A 9,120-nucleotide genomic window follows, 5' to 3' on the forward strand; every position below is an offset into this window, starting at 1 on the left:
TACTAAACAGTTGTAAGGTTGCATCTACTGTAGTGCTGCCAGTGGGCAGCGGCAGAGAAGACTCCTGGGGCCCGAGGGATACAGGTTCAGTGGCATTGCAGTGATACGCTGGGCCAGAGATCGCAGCCATCCCGAGCAGCCAGTGTTTAGCAGAGCCAGTGCATACAGTAACTCTCCCAGCACCGCCACAGAGCCTGGCTGGCCTGTAACCAGCCATGCCAGTGGCTCACAGTTGGTGCTGCGTTACATAGGGCTTCGCTGAGTTGTTAGAACTGTGAAGAGATGAACAGTTCAGTGAAGGACATGGTGGGCATGTTCACCTGCTGTGTGATGGTTTGGGTGTTCCTTGCCTCCTCACACTTTAGAAGTTACCCAGACTAGACTCAGCCAGCTCTGGGAATATACATGAAGCTGTTTATTTACAGCTAGCACAGTATACAAGCAGATATTTACAGTATATACAGTTATATACAGAAATATACAAGGTAAAGGGTAAATACAGAAACACAACTCCCCTCCCAGAAACCTGAGTCCCCAGGAGGGGCTCTCAACCACCCCTACACCTTCCCCCTGCCCCTCTCAACCTTACGCCAGTCTCAAGGAAGAATAGAGGTTCAGCCAAGAGGTTAAGAAGCAAAGGTGAGTGGAGAGTGTGTTAGAGAGATGCAGCTCAGTCAGAGCAGCCCAGCCAGAGAGTGAGAGAAAAATGGTGAGAGTGTTATCTAATGTTTTCGTTTCTTCTTCAGCAAGACTCTGAGGGGTAGACATCACCATTGTTTTCCTTTCACAGCCTATGATCTAGTTCTTCTCACCAAAACATTCTAGCTAGCTTCAAACTAGCACATGCTGGCTGGCTCCATGCGTGCTAATTACCACTGCTTGATTTCACTCTATGCTTTAGGAAAGCTCTTCAAGACTGGCATATTTCACAGTGCCCAGCCCTTTCAGAGATCTTAAATGTTGGCTGCCTCCATGTGTTGTCAGCTAGAGAGGACAATAGATAGACCCACGACATAAATCCACACTGGCGCTTTATTGTGATAGCTCTGGATAAGAAAAGGTTTTCTTATTGTGTGATGTTTAAATGTCTGCATTCTAGTACAGGACCAAAACTACATTACTGCTCAGCTGTCTTTTTAATTCAATGAGATAGATGCTTAAAATTAAAACTAATAATTTTTAAACATTAGTTCTTTAACAAAGAAGTTACACCTACCTTTTTAAGGTTTTGTATAGTAACAAAGACAAATTTTGCTCTGAAAAGACTTACTGTTGCCATTTATGATTATGTTTACAAAGCTCTAATTACTAAGATCCTTCAGGAAATGAGAAGTATGCCTCCACTTGAATTTGTTTACTGATGAACTCTACATTCTTCAGATTTATTGATGACGAAGCAAGGACAAATAGCCATGCCACAGAGAAATTGTCCAAGCAGCCAGGAATCAGGTTAGGAAGGCTAAAGCCCTGATAGTATTGAAGTAGGGGCGTAAAGGACAACAAGAAAAACTTCTACAGTTACGTCAGTGATAAAGACTAGGGAAAATTTGCTCCCTCCATGAAAGGAAATGGAAGACATATTTACCTGAAATATGAAGAAAATGTTGTACTCCATTACTTTTTTACCTCCATCTTCCATGGCAAGTGCTCCACCCACACCATCGAAGTCACAGAAGTCAAAGAGACTGGGAGCATAAAGAACCACCCTGGGTAGGAAATTACCCTGTTCTAGCCCTTCTAAAGAACTTGAAGGTAAGTTAACAGTAAAACTATAAAGAGTTATTTATGGGTTATTTCCACACACTATCTCTGAACAGCCATCTTCACCTAGGACAGTGGTGCATAAAGTAGTTTCTCCAAGATAGAAGAGACAAGCAAATCCATGAGGGATTTAGCCATTCCAAAGGGTCACATGAAGCTCTCTTTATTATATTTGCACTCAGATTACTTAGGGAATTTGTAGTACAAACCCCTTCATCCCTTTCCTTTACTCTCATCACTGTCATGGCAAAATTTCCAGGCTTAGAAAATACAGTTTTAAATTCCTTTCCCATCAACCTTTCCCAAGCACGAAGACAAAACACAATGATTTCTTGTGAAAACTACACTTACTATTTAATCTGCAGGTTTTTGATAGTGTGTCATTAAAGACCCAATAGATGAATGAAGAGAGGGCATCTGAAAGCCTGTCTCTGTAATCTGAATAGGGATCATATAAGTGACAGAGAGTAAGAAAGCTACATTTAACTCTTGTGTGGGTGCTGATTTTTAAAGATTCCAGCATACTCTCTTGTTCTCAAACAAAGAACGTTCAAAGGATGTGAAATGATGTGACAGATGATGTTTAGTATAATTACGCCATCATTTTCCTGAATCATAGAACTGACTAGGTTGGAAGAGACCTCCAAGCTCATCCAGTCCAACCTAGCACCCAGCCCTGGCCAGTCAACTGGACCATGACAGTAGGTGCCTCAGCCAGGCTTTCCTTGAACACCTTCAGGGACGGTGACTCCAACACCTCCCTGGGCAGCCCATTCCAATGCCAATCACTCTCTCTCAAGAACTTCCTCCTAACATCCAGCCTAGACCTCCCCCAGCACAACTTGAGACTGTGTCCCCTTGTTCTATTGCTGGTTGCCTGGCAGAAGAGACCAACCCCCACCTGGCTACAACCTCCTTTCAGGTAGCTGTAGACAGCAATGAGCTCTGCCCTGAGCCTCCTCTTCTGCAGGCTGCACACCCCCAGCTCCCTCAGCCTCTCCTCACAGGGCTGTGTTCCAGGCCTCTTACCAGCTTCATTGCCCTTCTCTGGACACGTTCCAGTATCTCAGCATCCAAATGGCTCTGAGTGTTTTATTCTAGGTAAATTGATACAGTTAAGGAGGCTGAAACTGAGCAGGAGGCATATTTTTCTGATGTCAGTGATGGGTGCTGTACCTTTCCAACTGTTAGACTGGAGTCACATATTTTACTGAGACCTACCCCCTTCCCCAGCAGTGCTGGCAATTCCTTATCTGAAAGAAGCTCCTGTAGATCAGATCTTTCTGATCTGACCCCCACATGGCTACAGCCTCCCTTCAGGTAGTTGTGGACAGCAGTGAGCTCACCCCTGAGCCTCCCTTCTCCAGGCGTCATAGCACCACATATCTAAAGCCTACAGTCGCTTTTCCTGCCTTCCTCCTTTTTCTTAAAACTATCTGTTAAGAGAAAGAGGTGGAAGTTTAGGTGCCCCTTGGCACTAAAGGTTATGAATTTTTAGCACTTCCATTGGTAGCCACTGGGTGTCAGGAATGGTTCGCAGAGGCATAAAAGTCTCTGCACAGTTTCCAAACAGGGAAAAAATACTTGCAGAGCACGAGGTTTGGATGCGAAACATTTCTGTGCGAAATAGAAAAACATTTTATCAGCGTGGAATCAGCATAGATCTAGTTGGGGTCACCCAGTTTTGTTGAACTTGATCGCTTTTTATGTAAGCAAATCAATGCACACAAGATGCTGAGGAACAAAGCCTGCAGTTTCTTGCACAACTCAGTTAACAGGCATGAGAATAACCAAGCTGGGAGAGAAATTCCACATGGAAAAAAAATCTGAGTTGTGCTGTAGGTATGATGGATATTGCACTTAAATGTACACTCAGACAGAGACTCCACCTAATAACATCTTGAAAGAGGAAGTACTGAAAAGGGCTCAGATGTGTCATAATTGTCTAAACCAGTTAAGAGGAAAAATACACATCTGAAGATTTCCATAAATGTACTTCTCACCAGCATCACCATGTAGGTGCCACTGCTGCTGATCCTTTTGTACTGCAAGTCTCAAGAAGACAACATAGTGAATGACTTAATGCTCATGTGATTTTTGCATTAAATTAGCAACCACTACAATACCTGCTACACATGTGTGTAGGACTTCCAGACTTCTGTTCAAGAAATCCTAGACAGAGGTTTATATTTATGTAGCAGATATGCCAGATATCAGACATATCCCAGCTGCTTTAGATTTGCTGTGAATGTACAGATCAACTGTGCAGCTGTAATACAAGGGATGATTGTCTGCTGCAGTCTAGGCAGGTCCACTGGCCTCAGACACATCTCTGTTGCCTGGAATGACAGAAATTTCCTAACATACTTAGCCAACCTGCTCATGCACCACCAGCTATTTTCCAAGAGCTATCTGATTTCTAGAAACAAGAGAAAATTAGCCAAAATTTGATTTTTCTTCTAGGACAAACTTCAGGAAGGTAAAGAGGGCATGCCAGTCAGAAAAATTAATCTATAAGAAAGCATACAGAAAGCATAAGTACATTGTACATACAGGATAACTGTTGTATTCTTGGAACTGACACATATGTTAAGACAAATTGCCCTGATACACCAACACATAATTGTTCACATTATCATTTCATTCTATGCTCTTTTGCACTCTCTGTTTTGGATTTTTGTTGTTGTTGCTGCCAGTTGCTTGAATTTCCATTTTAATGTTTCATCAGTTTCTGAGTCGTAGTTGTTAATGTTTGTGTGCTTATTAAAGCCCAGCCACAACCAAAAGTGATAGTGGTGGGTGTGAGTTTCACAGTATGGGACACAAAAAACACCCAGACAGACTATAATGAGGCTAAATGTACTAATCACCTTAGTATAACTCATAGAATCAACCAGGTTGGAAGAGACCTCCAAGATCATCCAGTCCAACCTAGCACCCAGCCCTGTCCAGTCAACTAGACCATGGCACAAAGTGCCTCATCCAGGCTTTTCTTGAACACCTGCAGGGATGGCAACTCCACCACCTCCCTGGGCAGCCCATTCCAATGCCAATCACTCTCTCTGTGAAGAACTTCCTCCTAACATCCAGCCTATACCTCCCCTGGCCTCTCACCAGCTTTCTTGCCCTTCTCTGGACATGTTGCAGTATCTCAACATCTCTCTTGAACTGAGGAGCCCAGAACTAGACACAGCACTCAAGGTGTGGCCTGACCAGTGCTGAGTACAGGGGCAGAATAACCTCCCTTGTCCTACTGGCCACACTGTTCCTGATCCAGGCCAGGATGCCATTGGCTCTCTTGGCCACCTGGTCACACTGTTGGCTCATGTTCAGCAACTATCTACCAGTACCCCCAGGTCCCTTTCTGCCTGGCTGCTTTCCAGCCACTCAGTCCCCAGCCTGTAGCACTGCTTGGGGTTGTTGTGTCCAAAGTGTAGAACCCTGCACTTGGCCTTGTTAAATCTCATCCCATTGGCCTCTGCCCACCCATCCAGCCTGGCAAGGTCCCTTGGTAGGAGAATCCTACAGATCCACAGCTGCTCCTAGCTTGGTGTCATCTGCAGACTTACTGATGATGAACTATCCCCTCGTCCAGATCATCAATAAATGGATTATACCGATAGGACAAAGAGTTTGTTTCTTAGTATGTGTTAAGAAGACATGCTGAGCCACAAGGAAGCATCATGGTCTTGTAATGACGAGATGAGTGGTAATGTGTTTAAACTGGAAGAGGGAAGAGGGGAGATTTAGACTAGATGTTAGGAGGAAGTTCTTTCCAGTGAGGGTGGTGAGACACTGGCACAGATTGCCCAGGGAGGTTGTGGCTGCTTCCTCCTGGAGGTGTTTAACGCCAGGTTGGATAAGGCCTTGAGCAACCTGCTCTAGTGGAAGGTGTCCCTGCCTATGGTGGGAGGTTGGAGCTGGATGATCCTTGAGGTCTCTTCCAACCTAGGTCATTCTATGATCAGTCAGTGGGAGCTGAACGTAAGATAGACATCTGAAGTTTTAAGAGACTGCCCATAGACAACATACCAGTAGCTCTGTTTTATTGGTGCTTGAACCAAGCACAGATGCTTGCAAGATGTGCTCTCACTTCCTTTGTGGGACTGTATCCTGGTCTAAGACCTTGAAGAGCTGAAACTTTAATCTCAGCTCTGACCTGAAGTTCATTTTTGATCAAAGATAGTGTGCTTAACCTTTATTTGACTCCATTCCTGTACTTAAAACAAAAAATTACCCTGCAGAGTTAGAAACTTAGAAGAATATTATTAAAAAAAGAAAAAAAAAAAAAAAAAAGAAAATCCGAAATTCTAAGTTAAGCTTACCTGAAACATCAGGGAAAAAAATGTATTTATGAGAAAAGCTGTATTTAATTGGAATTAATTTTGCCCCTTCCTACCAGAGTGCTGTCAGGCTGCATCGTTTTATTCTGAGAAGAATTCTTAATCCCCATGCAGATGGGAAGTAACAATAAACACCATCTGCTCCAAATTAGGTTACTCTCTTAGCAACGACTGAGTTCAGGCTCCATCTCAGCCTCCCATTTTCTGTGCTGAAGTATGCACTGGCACTTCAGTCTGTAACAGAGCAAGTGATCAGAATCAAAGTGGAAATGAAAAATGAAAAAGCTTTCTTACTCTCCTCCTGGCAAGATCTTTCCTGTTCCTGCCAAGTCTGCAATTTTATTTCTGTATGCAAAGAGGCCAACCTGTCCTCCTCACCTCATCTTCCTCTGGCTCCCATCTCCTCCTGGGGGAGTGGGAGCAACATCATAAAATGCTGTCAGCCTCTCATGGCTGAAGGGTGCTGGGAGCCAGCCCAAAAATTAAAGAGGATCAGCAGGGCAGGGCTACCTACCTAAGGTGATTTAAAGCTCTCTTCCACTGGCATAGCTCATAGGGAAGAATGCTGACAAAGCATTCCACTGCTCCCTGGCCATACCTGGCAACACCTATCTCTGGACCTGTGACTGCCCTGCCACAGGTCCACTTGTGCCACTTACCTAACCTACCAGATATCAACCTTCTTGCAAACTTCACTGTGGAATTGGTCAATGACTGTGGCATGTCAAGTTGTTCAGAACAGCAGATGTCTGAGCAGAGCATGACGTCTCTCTACACAAAGCCCTCTCATGGCATAGCAGGACAATTTTTAAAGGGAGTGGTCTGAGTTTATCATGATTTTATGTGGTGTCTGATCAGCATTTTCTGTCCATGAGGCCCTGACCATACCTCCCCTGGCCTCTCACCAGCTTTGTAGCCCTTCTCTGGACACCTTCCAGTATCTCAACATCTCTCTTAAATTGAGGAGCCCAGAACTGGACACAGCACTCAAGGTGTGGCCTGACCAGTGTTGAGTACAGGGGCAGAATAATCTCCCTTGTCCTACTGGCCACACTGTTCCTGACCCAGGCCAGGATGCTAGCTCATGTTCAGCCTACTGTCTAGCAGTACCCCTTTCTTCCTGGCTGCTCTCCAGCATTTATTGATGATGTGAAGAAATATCTCATCCTTTCAAATAATGATCTGGTCAGACCTAGTGAGAAATAATGCCAGCTGCTTAGAAATTACAGGCAAATGTGAAAGATCCACTTATTCTGCCCAGGCAAAATTTTTCAATGGAAAGAGACTGTATCTGAGACATATGGAACCTGAACTACACATGAGGCTGTGAGTCACTGTCATTGTCTTACATTGTACAGTTAAAGCTGGAGGGAAAAAACCCAAGGCTATGATTTTGCAATCCCCATTCTGTCCTTAGGCCAGCTTTGTCAGATTGTCTCTTAGGCTACTGGTTAATTTACACATGGCAATAAATGACCGGACATGAGCTCATATTTTCTGGTCCTTCCTCCATTCTCATCTTGTTCTCTGCCATCTAAAGTAAATGAATGGATCTTGTGCAGCCAAACACCATTGCTAAAATTGTTTCCCCTGACCACAGCTGTAATGTGGAAAGATATTGTGATTGCAGATGGAATTTTCAATCAGCTAATTTTATGGTGCTTTTTGTTTAGATTATACCACTTCAAAGGGACCACATATTTGAATGCTGTGCCTGAGGCTTCTTAAGAATCAGATCCCTACAAGATGGATCACACTCAAGACCTGAAAAGCAAGGCAAGCTAAATCATGAGTCATTTATTTAAAAAGTAGAACGTATGTGTGCTTTACCAGTGGTGTAATTATGTGCACTAGGTTAAGAAAGCTCCTTTTATTAAAAAGAATTTTTAGCATGCTCCCTCCTGAGGTATAAGCAAAGAAATTAGCAATAGAAATTACCTGTTTGGTCATGAAGGCCATCCCTTCACAGCAGGATAATTGCTTTGCAATAAAGAACACTGCTCAGATAAATTCCTCATGAGGCAAGATGTGACTTCTTCATACAAATTAAAAGGACTTGCCTTGATGAAGTGATCAACATTTGTTATTAACAAAAAAAAAAAAAAAATCACTTTGCAAAGAAGACAATGCCCAGTCTGACCTACTTTCTGAAAAGATGAATTAGAAACAAGTGCACTGGATGGGACACTTAGTGCCATGGTCTAGTTGATTGGATAGGGCTGGGTGATAGAATCATAGAATCAGTCAGGATTGGAAGGGACCACAAGGATCATCCAGTTCCACCCCCTCTGCCATGCTCAGGGACACCCTACCCTAGAGCAGGCTGCTCACAGCCTCAGCCAGCCTGGTCTTAAACACCTCCAGGGATGGGGCCTCAACCACCTCCCTGGGCAACCCATTCCAGGCTCTCACCACTCTCATGCTGAACAACTTTCTCCTCACCTCCACTCTGAATCTCCCCATGTCCAGCTTTGTTCCATTCCCCATAGTCCTATCACTACCTGATAGTGTAAAAAATTCCTCCTCAGCTTTTATGTAGGTCCCCTTCAGATACTGAAAGGCCAGAAGACGGTCACCTTGGAGCCTCCTCTTCTGCAGACTGAACAGCCCCAACTCTTTCAGTCTGTCCTCATAGCAGAGCTGCTCCAGCCCTCTGAGCATCCTCATGGCCCTTCTCTGGACACGCTCCAGCATCTCCACATCCTTGTTGTAATGGGGGCTCCAGAAGTGGATGCAGTATTCCAGGTGGGATCTCAGCAGAGAGGAGTAGAGGGGGAGAATCACTTCTCTCCACCTGCTAGCCACACTTCTGATGCAGCCCAGGGTCTGGTTGGCCATCCAGACTATTTTGGGCCTATCAGGCCTACCACGAAACTTGCATACCAAGAGATGTTCCTCATGTGGGTTTTATGCCCTAGCCCTATCTGTCTCTGCCTTCTATATGATGTTTAGCATGATTTGGGAGGAGAGTTGAGTAACATAGTCATACATGTTTTGCATGTACTCCATTTTGTTC

Source organism: Pogoniulus pusillus, chromosome 18 (genome assembly GCF_015220805.1).
Source record: "Pogoniulus pusillus isolate bPogPus1 chromosome 18, bPogPus1.pri, whole genome shotgun sequence".
NCBI lineage: Eukaryota > Metazoa > Chordata > Aves > Piciformes > Lybiidae > Pogoniulus > Pogoniulus pusillus.